At 40.3% G+C, this 14,701-nt stretch overlaps 2 long non-coding RNA genes and 1 pseudogene across 2 annotated transcripts in view; 1 reads left to right on the top strand and 2 right to left on the bottom strand.

Annotated features, from left to right (window-relative positions):
* The window catches only part of LOC146488994 (uncharacterized), a 377,056-nt gene that overhangs the window by 134,514 nt on the left and 227,841 nt on the right, over window positions 1-14,701 (bottom strand). The window lies entirely within an intron of this gene.
* LOC146488999 (uncharacterized) overlaps window positions 1-14,701 on the top strand; it is a 360,510-nt gene that overhangs the window by 94,576 nt on the left and 251,233 nt on the right. The gene's annotated exons all lie outside the window — the stretch shown is intronic.
* On the bottom strand, window positions 5,672-9,176 carry LOC146489009 (uncharacterized; annotated as a pseudogene).

Below are 14,701 nucleotides of genomic sequence, written 5' to 3' on the forward strand. Positions count from 1 at the left end.
ACCAATCGTACCATTAGTGCCAATGGACGACCGGAATCCCACTGGACTCACACCGAACCGTTTTGAAAATAGTCTAAGTCCCCTTATTGAGATGCAATTCACCAATGGTGTACCAATGAAAAGCCACGCCATTCTATTGGTACCAATCGTATCATTAGTACCAATAGACGACCGGAATCCCACTGGACTCACACCGAACCGTAGTGAAAATAGTCTAAGTCCCCTTGTTGAGATGCAATTCACCAATGGTGTACCAATGAAAAGCCATGCCACTCTATTGGTACCAATCGTATCATTAGTACCAATAGACGACCGGAATCCCACTGGACTCACACCGAACCGTAGTTAAAATAGTGTAAATCCCCTTATTGATAAGCAGTTCTCCAAAGGTGCACCAATGGAAAACCACGTCATTCTATTGGTACCAATCATACCATTGGTACAAATGGACGACCAGAATCCAAATGTACACAAACCGAACCAAAGCAAAAATAGTGTATGTCCCCTTAATAAAATGCAATTCACCAACGGTGTACCAGTGGAAAGCCAAGTAACTCTATAGGTACCAAACGTACCATTGGTACCAATGGACGACCGGAATCCCACTGTACTCAACCTGATTCGTAGCAAAAATAGTCTAAGTCCGCTTAATGAGATGCATTTCACAAATGGTGTACCGATGGAATGCCACACTACTTTATTGGTACCAATCGTAGCATTGGTACCATTGGACGACAGGAATCTAACTGTACTCAAACCGAACTGTAGTAAAAATGGTGTCAGTCCTCTTAATGAGATGCAACTCACCCATGGTGTACCAATGTAAAGCCAAGTCACTCTATTGGTACTAATCGTACCATTGGTACCAATGGACGACCGGAATCCCACTGGCCGCACACCGAACCGCAGTGAAAATAGTCTAAGTCCTCTTATTGAGATTCATTTCACTAATAGTGTACCACTATAAAGCCATGTCACTCTATTGGTACCAATCGTACCATTGGTAAAAGTAGACGACCGGAATCCCACGGTACTGAACCTGATTTGTAGAAAAAATTGTCTAAGTACCCTTATTGAGATGCAATTCATCAAAGGGGTACCAATGGAAAGCCACGTCACTCTATTGGTATCAATCGTACCATTAGTGCCAATGGACGATTGGAATCCCACCGAACTCACACCGAACCGTAGTGAAAATAGTAAGTCCCCTTATTGAGATGCAATTCACCAATGGTGTACCAATGCAATGTCACGTCACTCTATTGGTGCCAATCGTACCATTGGTACAAATGGACGACCGGAAACCAAATGTACTCAAACCGAACCGTAGCAAAAATACTCTAAGTCCCCTTAATGAGATGCAATTCCTCAATAGTGTACCAATGGAAAACCAAGTCACTCTATTGATACCAATGGACGACCGCACCCCCACTGGACTCACACCGAACCGTAGTGAAAATAGTCTAAGTGATCTTATTAAGATGCAATTCACCAAAGATGTACCAATGAAAAGCCTGGTCACTCTATTGGTACCAATCGTACCATTGGTACCAATGGACGACCGGAATCCCACCATACTCACACCGAACCGTAGTGAAAAAAGTCGAAGTCCCCTTAGTGAGATGCAATTCACCAATGGTGTACCGATGGAAAACCACGTCAATCTATTTGTACCAATCGTAGCATTGGTAGCAATGGACGACCGGAATCTTACTGTGCTCAAACCGAACCGCAGCAAAAATGGTCTAAGTCCTCTTAATGAGCTGCAATTCACCAATGGTGTACCAATGGAAATCCAAGCCATTTTATTGGTAAAAATCGTATCATTGGTACCAATGGACGACCAGAATCCCACTGGACTCACACTGAACCGTAGTAAAAATAGTGTAAGTCCCCTTATTGAGATGCAATTCACCAATGGTGTACCAATGGAAAGCCACGCCACTCTATTGGTACCAATCGTTTCATCAGTACAAATGGACAACCGGAATCCCACTAGACTCACAAGGAACCGTGGCGAAAATAGTGTAAGTCTCCTTATTGATAAGCAGATCTCCAAAGGTGTACCAATGGAAAGCCACGTAATTCTACTGGTACCAACCATACCATTGGTACAAATGGACGACCGGAATCCAAATGTACACAAACCGAACCGTAGCCAAAAAGATTGTAAGTCCCCTTAATAGGATGCAATTCACCAATGGTGTACCAATGTAAAGCCAAGTCACCCTTTTGGTACGAATCGTACCGTTGGTACCAATGGACAACCGGAATCCCACTGTACTTAAACTGAACCGTAGTGAAAATAGTCTAAGTCCTCTTAATGAGATTCATTTTACCAATGGTGTACCACTGGAAAGCCAAGTCACTCTATTGATACCAATGGACGACCGCACCCCCACTGGAATCACACCGAACCGTAGTGAAAATAGTCTAAGTGATCTTATTAAGATGCAATTCACCAAAGATGTACCAATGAAAAGCCTGGTCACTCTATTGGTACCAATCGTACCATTGGTACCAATGGACGACCGGAATCCCACCATACTCACACCGAACCGTAGTGAAAAAAGTCGAAGTCCCTTTAGTGAGATGCAATTCACCAATGGTGTACCGATGGAAAACCACGTCAATCTATTTGTACCAATCGTAGCATTGGTAGCAATGGACGACCGGAATCTTACTGTGCTCAAACCGAACCGCAGCAAAAATGGTCTAAGTCCTCTTAATGAGCTGCAATTCACCAATGGTGTACCAATGGAAATCCAAGCCATTTTATTGGTAAAAATCGTATCATTGGTACCAATGGACGACCAGAATCCCACTGGACTCACACTGAACCGTAGTAAAAATAGTGTAAGTCCCCTTATTGAGATGCAATTCACCAATGGTGTACCAATGGAAAGCCACGCCACTCTATTGGTACCAATCGTTTCATCAGTACAAATGGACAACCGGAATCCCACTAGACTCACAAGGAACCGTGGCGAAAATAGTGTAAGTCTCCTTATTGATAAGCAGATCTCCAAAGGTGTACCAATGGAAAGCCACGTAATTCTACTGGTACCAACCATACCATTGGTACAAATGGACGACCGGAATCCAAATGTACACAAACCGAACCGTAGCCAAAAAGATTGTAAGTCCCCTTAATAGGATGCAATTCACCAATGGTGTACCAATGTAAAGCCAAGTCACCCTTTTGGTACGAATCGTACCGTTGGTACCAATGGACAACCGGAATCCCACTGTACTTAAACTGAACCGTAGTGAAAATAGTCTAAGTCCTCTTAATGAGATTCATTTTACCAATGGTGTACCACTGGAAAGCCAAGTCACTCTATTGATACCAATGGACGACCGCACCCCCACTGGAATCACACCGAACCGTAGTGAAAATAGTCTAAGTGATCTTATTAAGATGCAATTCACCAAAGATGTACCAATGAAAAGCCTGGTCACTCTATTGGTACCAATCGTACCATTGGTACCAATGGACGACCGGAATCCCACCATACTCACACCGAACCGTAGTGAAAAAAGTCGAAGTCCCTTTAGTGAGATGCAATTCACCAATGGTGTACCGATGGAAAACCACGTCAATCTATTTGTACCAATCGTAGCATTGGTAGCAATGGACGACCGGAATCTTACTGTGCTCAAACCGAACCGCAGCAAAAATGGTCTAAGTCCTCTTAATGAGCTGCAATTCACCAATGGTGTACCAATGGAAATCCAAGCCATTTTATTGGTAAAAATCGTATCATTGGTACCAATGGACGACCAGAATCCCACTGGACTCACACTGAACCGTAGTAAAAATAGTGTAAGTCCCCTTATTGAGATGCAATTCACCAATGGTGTACCAATGGAAAGCCACGCCACTCTATTGGTACCAATCGTTTCATCAGTACAAATGGACAACCGGAATCCCACTAGACTCACAAGGAACCGTGGCGAAAATAGTGTAAGTCTCCTTATTGATAAGCAGATCTCCAAAGGTGTACCAATGGAAAGCCACGTAATTCTACTGGTACCAACCATACCATTGGTACAAATGGACGACCGGAATCCAAATGTACACAAACCGAACCGTAGCCAAAAAGATTGTAAGTCCCCTTAATAGGATGCAATTCACCAATGGTGTACCAATGTAAAGCCAAGTCACCCTTTTGGTACGAATCGTACCGTTGGTACCAATGGACAACCGGAATCCCACTGTACTTAAACTGAACCGTAGTGAAAATAGTCTAAGTCCTCTTAATGAGATTCATTTTACCAATGGTGTACCACTGGAAAGCCAAGTCACTCTATTGATACCAATGGACGACCGCACCCCCACTGGAATCACACCGAACCGTAGTGAAAATAGTCTAAGTGATCTTATTAAGATGCAATTCACCAAAGATGTACCAATGAAAAGCCTGGTCACTCTATTGGTACCAATCGTACCATTGGTACCAATGGACGACCGGAATCCCACCATACTCACACCGAACCGTAGTGAAAAAAGTCGAAGTCCCTTTAGTGAGATGCAATTCACCAATGGTGTACCGATGGAAAACCACGTCAATCTATTTGTACCAATCGTAGCATTGGTAGCAATGGACGACCGGAATCTTACTGTGCTCAAACCGAACCGCAGCAAAAATGGTCTAAGTCCTCTTAATGAGCTGCAATTCACCAATGGTGTACCAATGGAAATCCAAGCCATTTTATTGGTAAAAATCGTATCATTGGTACCAATGGACGACCAGAATCCCACTGGACTCACACTGAACCGTAGTAAAAATAGTGTAAGTCCCCTTATTGAGATGCAATTCACCAATGGTGTACCAATGGAAAGCCACGCCACTCTATTGGTACCAATCGTTTCATCAGTACAAATGGACAACCGGAATCCCACTAGACTCACAAGGAACCGTGGCGAAAATAGTGTAAGTCTCCTTATTGATAAGCAGATCTCCAAAGGTGTACCAATGGAAAGCCACGTAATTCTACTGGTACCAACCATACCATTGGTACAAATGGACGACCGGAATCCAAATGTACACAAACCGAACCGTAGCCAAAAAGATTGTAAGTCCCCTTAATAGGATGCAATTCACCAATGGTGTACCAATGTAAAGCCAAGTCACCCTTTTGGTACGAATCGTACCGTTGGTACCAATGGACAACCGGAATCCCACTGTACTTAAACTGAACCGTAGTGAAAATAGTCTAAGTCCTCTTAATGAGATTCATTTTACCAATGGTGTACCACTGGAAAGCCAAGTCACTCTATTGGTACCAATGGACGACCGGAATCGCACTGGAATCACACCGAACCGTAGTGAAAATAGTCTAGGTGCTATTAGTAAGATTCAATTCACCAAAGGTGTACCAATGAAAAGCCAGGTTACTCTATTGGTACCAATCGTACCATTGGTACCAATGGACGACCGGAATCCCACTATACTCACACCGAACCGTAATGAAAATAGTCCAAGTCCCCTTAATGAGATTCAATTCACCAATGGTGTACCAATGGAATGCCACGTCACTCTATTTGTACCAATCGTACCATTGGCACTGTACTTAAACCGAACGGTAGTGAAAATAGTCTCAGTCCCCTTAATGAGATGCAATTCACCAATGGTGTACCAATGGGAAGCCAAGTCACTCTATTGGTACTAATGGACGACCAGAATCGCACTGGACTTATACCGAACCGTAGTGAAAATAGTCTGAGTGTTCTTAGTAAGATGCAATTCACCAAAGGTGTACCAATGAAAAGCCGGGTCACTCTATTGGTACCAATCGAACCATTGGTACCAATGGACGACCGGAATCCCTCTATATTTACACCGAACCGTAGTGAAAATAGTCTAAGTCCCCTTAATAAGATGCAATTCACCAATGGTGTACCAATGGAATGCCACGTCATTCTTTTTGTACCAATTGTACCATTGGTACCAATGGACGACCGGAATCCCACTGTACTTAAACCGAACCGTAGTGAAAATAGTCTCAGTCTCCTCAATGAGATGTAATTCACCAATGGTGTACCAATGGAAAGCCAAGTCACTCTATCATGTAAAAAACCCTTAAGAAGGTATCATTAATTTCTGGAAGCCATTATGATCGTGCATTACGTAATTTCAAGGGCACCACACTAGTTAGAAATTAAACGTCTGAGTCGGACTTTTTACTTGCATCAGGTGGCGTTTGCTTAGGAACTGACACTTAGAACTGCTCACAATTACTCTACTCTGTTTTACAATTTTTTGTGAGGTATGCTGACTCTTCAACATCATTAAATATGTCATTGACCATAGCCAGTATCTCTTTAGCATGCTCTTCATCAAAAATTGCAAAGTTTAGCAAGATATAATCTACAGAAAACAGGTGTTTTAGGTCTTCAGATAAATCTTTGATAATTTCAGCAGTTAACATATCTTGAAAGCAAACACTTCGAAAAACTGAAATGTTTAATTAAGGGTACATGCTAGATCCTGTAACACAGCAGAAAATGTGATTCTTTCATCACTTGTCACTTGCCTCTCAAGAGGAGAAGTATTACTGCCAATACTGGCTTTGACCTTGAAAATTTCTTCCGGACAGGCACCGCAGTCACACTTTTGACTGCAAACATCTCAATATTTGTGGAGTATGGCAGGCTCTTCCACCTTCTTATTGAAAAACGGCAATATTTCACCACGCCTACAACTGGATCTGTTTTAAACAAATGTTCTCATAGTGGGATCAAAGTGACATAAATGGTATCCATGGTAATATATACATCATAGATAATACATCTGAACCGTCCCTACCACCTCTTCCATCAGCTTGCACATATGCCTCCATACTTTTTGGCACACCAAAAATAACCGCCTTTTGGACAATCGGAATGTTTACCCCCATCCCTTGGACACTGGTTGCTATCAGCAACCGTATATTGCCATGGTCAGACAATAAGTCACTACGTGCACTATCTTTAATGCCTTGAGGGGTCTTGGAATGGTACATGGCCACCTCATATGTGGAATTGAGAAAGTGGCTGAATGTATCATAAATGTGTACCACAGGCTTTAAAGGATTGGCAGAAGATTAAGTTTTTTCTCGGAGCTTGGCTTGTTCTTTAACTCACTGATCAGCCAACCAAAGGTCTCTTCAAATTCACTTTTTGCTTTATTTATCACATATTTAACATTTAATTTGTCTTGTGACAACGTAATTGTTTTGACAGCAGACATGTTGAGCATTTTGACAAGTTCTTTCCTCATTTTTGCACTGGCTGTAGCTTCCAAACATAGCATGGGGACTTTTAGGACAACTTTGATGCTCCCAACACGTGAGAATGCAGCACGTATGAAATAAAGTTCAGACTAACTGCAACATTGAAATCGAGACATATTACCTGGTAAATGAATTTGTAAAGAAAGTAATGACTAAGAACTAAAGGGGCTTACAACAAAGATGTATGAAGCAATGTCTCTGGATGATTAACAAACAGCCCAAACATTAGCGTCCAACACAGACGTCCTTAGAAGTTTGTCACATGTGGCGAACTCTTAAGGACGTCTGCGAGGGAGGCTGCTCAAACATTCATCATTAAGAGGAGTGTGATATGTGAATAGTCAAAAAAGGCAAAACATGTGTGCTCAGAAGATTTAAGTCAGGGAAATTTACTGTGATACAACACCTCCTAGGTGATGCACCATGGATTTCAATGGTCAGTTGTCTTTTTCTAAACATGTTCTGAGGCTAACTATTGGATATGTATCAATAAACAACAACAACAACAAAACAACTATTGTTCTTCAAGTAATCTAGTTTATTTACTCTATTGAGATTACTGGTCAATCACATTCATTGTATTACTGCAGGTTGTTGTTTTACATCCGTTGTTTCATTGCAATGATCAAAATTAAGCGCTTAAACGTTCAAATCGCATTATTTGCATTTCACTATTCCGGATCCCTATGAACTCACTTACAACATCTACAAGAAATAGGTCTTACAAAAAAAAAAAAAAAAAAAATTGTCACTCACAACGCAATGCGTTTCATCCACTACAACACCAAATATTCTCTCCCTCAAATTTGACAATAAATTATAGAAACTTTCCAAAGTTCCGGAATTGTAAATAGCACATCAACTTCGTTGCTTAATTTGAAGTCCTCCAACTTACAGCATTTCAAGTCGTACGTTTTACAAGACTTAATCTGATCATTGATCAGGGCAGTAAGAGAAGAAACCACCAATAACATCGGGTCTGAAGAAACGCGGAACGAAAGTTGACCTGACCGCTTGGATATATCTTTTATTACTGGAATCGCAAGTTGATAAATTAAAGATTTGCCGTGACCGGTAGGTAGAGAGACGAACGTATCTTAGCCGGAAACAAAGGACTTTAAGGCAGTTGACTGCTGTATTGACAAATCATTAAATTCGTCGAACATACCAATTACAGTAAGAAGAGTCTCATCGAGAATATAAACGTGTCCTTTCCTTTGACTCGTTCAAGAAGATCTCGCCGCCATCTTGATTTTTCACGATTCGGCGGGCTCAATTATCACTAGCGGTTTTATCACTTAACGGATGCTCGCACTGGAAAAACCAGTTTGACGAGAGGAAACAGGGTTAACTAGTCCAGAAGTTAGGGCTGCGGCGGCTTCAAAGAATTGATGCGATTGAGGCAGAGCCTCCTTTTCTCCACCTCAGTAAAAAAAAAAAAAAAAAAAAAAAAAAAAAAAGACGAAAGGAGGCTCTGCTTGCAGGATGTCTATTGAAAAAATATAGACGACCAAAATTACCCGCCTGACTACCGAAGATTTGTCACGTCTGACTTGCACTCTAGCTGTACACATTCTTATTGTCATATTCTTACGAAATGCAGGAGATATATGTTTCCTAAACTCAGAGGAGCTCGGTACGTTTTTCTTTATATAGTGCGCAATGAATCCTTTAATTACTTTGCCCTTATGAAACAAGCTCAACGTTTCAGTCTTGTAGGGAATTCTAGAAGGTTGTCTGTCGTTACGGCGAGCGCGTTTATAATTGCGAATGGACTTAGTCCTTGATCTGGAGATCGCCACAGGATACTGATCAGTTTTCCTTGCATCGTCAATAAGTTGGTCTTTTGACTGCTCGTCATACTGGTTGGCCACACAAATACTTCCCTTTAGTACCATAGGTTGATCGGTTGTGTCACTGTTTGTCACATCACTAATGTCGTTCAAGTTCGATTAAATTATCTTTCGTGACTCATAGCTTGCTAGACTTCGCGATAACTTTGAAAAAGCATCGGCATACTTTGACAGCTTCGAGGTCACTCTCTGAATGGAAATCAATTTGCAAATGAAATTTATTAATTGACAGACACACAGTAGACATTTTACTAACAATAGACCCACGGACTTTTTAACTAACATTATTTGCATTTCACTATTCCGGATCCCTATGAACTCACTTACAACATCTACAAGAAATAGGTCTTACAAACAAAAAAAAAAAATTGTCACTCACAACGCAATGCGTTTCATCCACCACAACACCAAATATTCTCTCCCTCAAATTTGACAATAAATTATAGAAACTTTCCAAAGTTCCGGAATTGTAAATAGCACATCAACTTCGTTGCTTAATTTGAAGTCCTCCAACTTACAGCATTTCAAGTCGTACGTTTTACAAGACTTAATCTGATCATTGATCAGGGCAGTAAGAGAAGAAACCACCAATAACATCGGGTCTGAGGAAACGCGGAACGAAAGTTGACCTGACCGCTTGGATATATCTTTTATTACTGGAATCGCAAGTTGATAAATTAAAGATTTGCCGTGACCGGTAGGTAGAGAGACGAACGTATCTGAGCCGGAAACAAAGGACTTTAAGGCAGTTGACTGCTGTATTGACAAATCATTAAATTCGTCGAACATACCAATTACAGTAAGAAGAGTCTCATCGAGAATATAAACGTGTCCTTTCCTTTGACTCGTTCAAGAAGATCTCGCCGCCATCTTGATTTTTCACGATTCGGCGGGCTCAATTATCACTAGCGGTTTTATCACTTAACGGATGCTCGCACTGGAAAAACCAGTTTGACGAGAGGAAACAGGGTTAACTAGTCCAGAAGTTAGGGCTGCGGCGGCTTCAAAGAATTGATGCGATTGAGGCAGAGCCTCCTTTTCTCCACCTCAGTAAAAAAAAAAAAAAAAAAAAAAAAAAAAAAAAAAGACGAAAGGAGGCTCTGCTTGCAGGATGTCTATTGAAAAAATATAGACGACCAAAATTACCCGCCTGACTACCGAAGATTTGTCACGTCTGACTTGCACTCTAGCTGTACACATTTTTATTGTCATATTCTTACGAAATGCAGGAGATATATGTTTCCTAAACTCAGAGGAGCTCGGTACGTTTTTCTTTATATAGTGCACAATGAATCCTTTAATTACTTTGCCCTTATGAAACAAGCTCAACGTTTCAGTCTTGTAGGGAATTCTAGAAGGTTGTCTGTCGTTACGGCGAGCGCGTTTATAATTGCGAATGGACTTAGTCCTTGATCTGGAGATCGCCACAGGATACTGATCAGTTTTCCTTGCATCGTCAATAAGTTGGTCTTTTGACTGCTCGTCATACTGGTTGGCCACACAAATACTTCCCTTTAGTACCATAGGTTGATCGGTTGTGTCACTGTTTGTCACATCACTAATGTCGTTCAAGTTCGATTAAATTATCTTTCGTGACTCATAGCTTGCTAGACTTCGCGATAACTTTGAAAAAGCATCGGCATACTTTGACAGCTTCGAGGTCACTCTCTGAATGGAAATCAATTTGCAAATGAAATTTATTAATTGACAGACACACAGTAGACATTTTACTAACAATAGACCCACGGACTTTTTAACTAACATTATTTGCATTTCACTATTCCGGATCCCTATGAACTCACTTACAACATCTACAAGAAATAGGTCTTACAAACAAAAAAAAAAAATTGTCACTCACAACGCAATGCGTTTCATCCACCACAACACCAAATATTCTCTCCCTCAAATTTGACAATAAATTATAGAAACTTTCCAAAGTTCCGGAATTGTAAATAGCACATCAACTTCGTTGCTTAATTTGAAGTCCTCCAACTTACAGCATTTCAAGTCGTACGTTTTACAAGACTTAATCTGATCATTGATCAGGGCAGTAAGAGAAGAAACCACCAATAACATCGGGTCTGAGGAAACGCGGAACGAAAGTTGACCTGACCGCTTGGATATATCTTTTATTACTGGAATCGCAAGTTGATAAATTAAAGATTTGCCGTGACCGGTAGGTAGAGAGACGAACGTATCTGAGCCGGAAACAAAGGACTTTAAGGCAGTTGACTGCTGTATTGACAAATCATTAAATTCGTCGAACATACCAATTACAGTAAGAAGAGTCTCATCGAGAATATAAACGTGTCCTTTCCTTTGACTCGTTCAAGAAGATCTCGCCGCCATCTTGATTTTTCACGATTCGGCGGGCTCAATTATCACTAGCGGTTTTATCACTTAACGGATGCTCGCACTGGAAAAACCAGTTTGACGAGAGGAAACAGGGTTAACTAGTCCAGAAGTTAGGGCTGCGGCGGCTTCAAAGAATTGATGCGATTGAGGCAGAGCCTCCTTTTCTCCACCTCAGTAAAAAAAAAAAAAAAAAAAAAAAAAAAAAAGACGAAAGGAGGCTCTGCTTGCAGGATGTCTATTGAAAAAATATAGACGACCAAAATTACCCGCCTGACTACCGAAGATTTGTCACGTCTGACTTGCACTCTAGCTGTACACATTTTTATTGTCATATTCTTACGAAATGCAGGAGATATATGTTTCCTAAACTCAGAGGAGCTCGGTACGTTTTTCTTTATATAGTGCACAGTGAATCCTTTAATTACTTTGCCCTTATGAAACAAGCTCGACGTTTCAGTCTTGTAGGGAATTCTAGAAGGTTGTCTGTCGTTACGGCGAGCGCGTTTATAATTGCGAATGGACTTAGTCCTTGATCTGGAGATCGCCACAGGATACTGATCAGTTTTCCTTGCATCGTCAATAAGTTGGTCTTTTGACTGCTCGTCATACTGGTTGGCCACACAAATACTTCCCTTTAGCACCATAGGTTGATCGGTTGTGTCACTGTTTGTCACATCACTAATGTCGTTCAAGTTCGATTAAATTATCTTTCGTGACTCATAGCTTGCTAGACTTCGCGATAACTTTGAAAAAACATCGGCATACTTTGACAGCTTCGAGGTCACTCTCTGAATGGAAATCAATTTGCAAATGAAATTTATTAATTGACAGACACACAGTAGACATTTTACTAACAATAGACCCACGGACTTTTTAACTAACATTATTTGCATTTCAATATTCCGGATCCCTATGAACTCACTTACAACATCTACAAGAAATAGGTCTTACAAAAAAAAAAAAAAAAATTGTCACTCACAACGCAATGCGTTTCATCCACTACAACACCAAATATTCTCTCCCTCAAATTTGACAATAAATTATAGAAACTTTCCAAAGTTCCGGAATTGTAAATAGCACATCAACTTCGTTGCTTAATTTGAAGTCCTCCAACTTACGAAATGCAGGAGATATATGTTTCCTAAACTCAGAGGAGCTCGGTACGTTTTTCTTTATATAGTGCACAATGAATCCTTTAATTACTTTGCCCTTATGAAACAAGCTCGACGTTTCAGTCTTGTAGGGAATTCTAGAAGGTTGTCTGTCGTTACGGCGAGCGCGTTTATAATTGCGAATGGACTTAGTCCTTGATCTGGAGATCGCCACAGGATACTGATCAGTTTTCCTTGCATCGTCAATAAGTTGGTCTTTTGACTGCTCGTCATACTGGTTGGCCACACAAATACTTCCCTTTAGCACCATAGGTTGATCGGTTGTGTCACTGTTTGTCACATCACTAATGTCGTTCAAGTTCGATTAAATTATCTTTCGTGACTCATAGCTTGCTAGACTTCGCGATAACTTTGAAAAAACATCGGCATACTTTGACAGCTTCGAGGTCACTCTCTGAATGGAAATCAATTTGCAAATGAAATTTATTAATTGACAGACACACAGTAGACATTTTACTAACAATAGACCCACGGACTTTTTAACTAACAAAAGACGGATCGAAACGCACCAATCACTTTTTACAGTCTTCACAGCCAATAACATCGCGGCTTTACTGACAAACGACCAATAACATCTATATACCACCTACTGACGTTCCACAATTCACTGGACTCTGAAGATGACTTCCGCTCAGGTTGTTGAAACGTCAGTCAAAGTCACCACAAACAGTCCTCCTCAGAACTACAATAACCCGGGTGATCACAATTTACGCATTTATGTAAGCTCATTGTGCACACTTACATCAATATAATAATTTTACAAAAAAAAAAAAAAAACCCCTAGCACCTGGAAAAAGACTTGACTCATGTATTTACTTATTCGGATTTTGATTTATTCCAGAACACGTCTTATGAACCTGCCTTTAGCAACTCAATTATCACAATCTTTAACAAGAAAACTGATTTTTCACACGTCATCTTCGGTCTCGCGAGATACCTTTCGGAAAATTTAACATGCATTCATTGTACGTTTGTAAAGTTTAACTTGTTCCGATTTGTTTAGCTGCACATTTTAGAAACAGAAGCCCATCCCTCCAATTTAGCCGGCCTAGTTTCGCTTTCTGCACGACACGGGTCATTTTTTGCTGTTACGAAAAGTTCAAATGGCTTTCAAGCCTTTAAAAAAGTATTTTCACAAACATGCGGCTGAACGTTTGCGCTTAACGAAAATATGTGGTAAATCCCTTTAGCAATAAAATGATAACGATAAGCAAATAGCAACGAAAATTTATCCACATGAATAATGGAAAATGAGAAAACGTTCTAAAATTCTTCCTATCGATCTTTTCTTTTGTTCGTTTCTGTACGTTATCTGACTATTAATGATTTTAAAAAGGTTTGGGAAGTAATAAAACTGGTCCTCTACCAAGAATGTCGACACATGGTTTATGTCTGAAGTCTTGATTTCATGTGCCTTTGGCTACTAACAGATGGATTTAAACACTTCAATCGTAGATTTAAAGATTAAGCACCTTTAACCTGGCATGTAGAATCCATTAAGGAATATCATTTTTAGGGAAAGCAAGGGTACATGGACCTAGAAGATATAAGTGGTTCTATTTGTTTTCACTGGAACAAGTTTTAGTAATGAGAAAGTTTTTGATCAAATTCACTTTCTCTACCCATGAGATTATTTTTCTTCTTTCGTAAGATCAACAAGTGAAACTGATGATTAACTGCGAAAACTTATGTTACTGTGGGAAATTGCAGTTTTGGGAGGCTTGTTATCCTCAAGAAAATGGTTATCCTAAATGAAGTAAAGTTGAAGCCATGCTGATCAATCAAACACGAGAAAGAGTCTTTTTTGTCCGATTTCCACCGACACAGCGAGAAACAGGTTGAAAAAAAAAAAAAAGCGAGGCGCAGTCGACTTTTTTAAACCATCTTTGAGGTGTTTGGAAATGCTATGTAACACTCTTTCGACTGTTTGATATAGCCTCTCAAACAATTAATATTTTTTTTACCAAATGATTATATTTTCAAACCATCTTATAGGGCAAGGATTTCCTTTGATTTCTCTTTGTGAATTATCGTTAAGAGCTA

This window comes from Pavona decussata, unplaced genomic scaffold, assembly GCF_977016875.1.
Source record: "Pavona decussata unplaced genomic scaffold, jaPavDecu1.1 SCAFFOLD_6, whole genome shotgun sequence".
NCBI classification, from domain to species: Eukaryota; Metazoa; Cnidaria; class Anthozoa; order Scleractinia; family Agariciidae; genus Pavona; species Pavona decussata.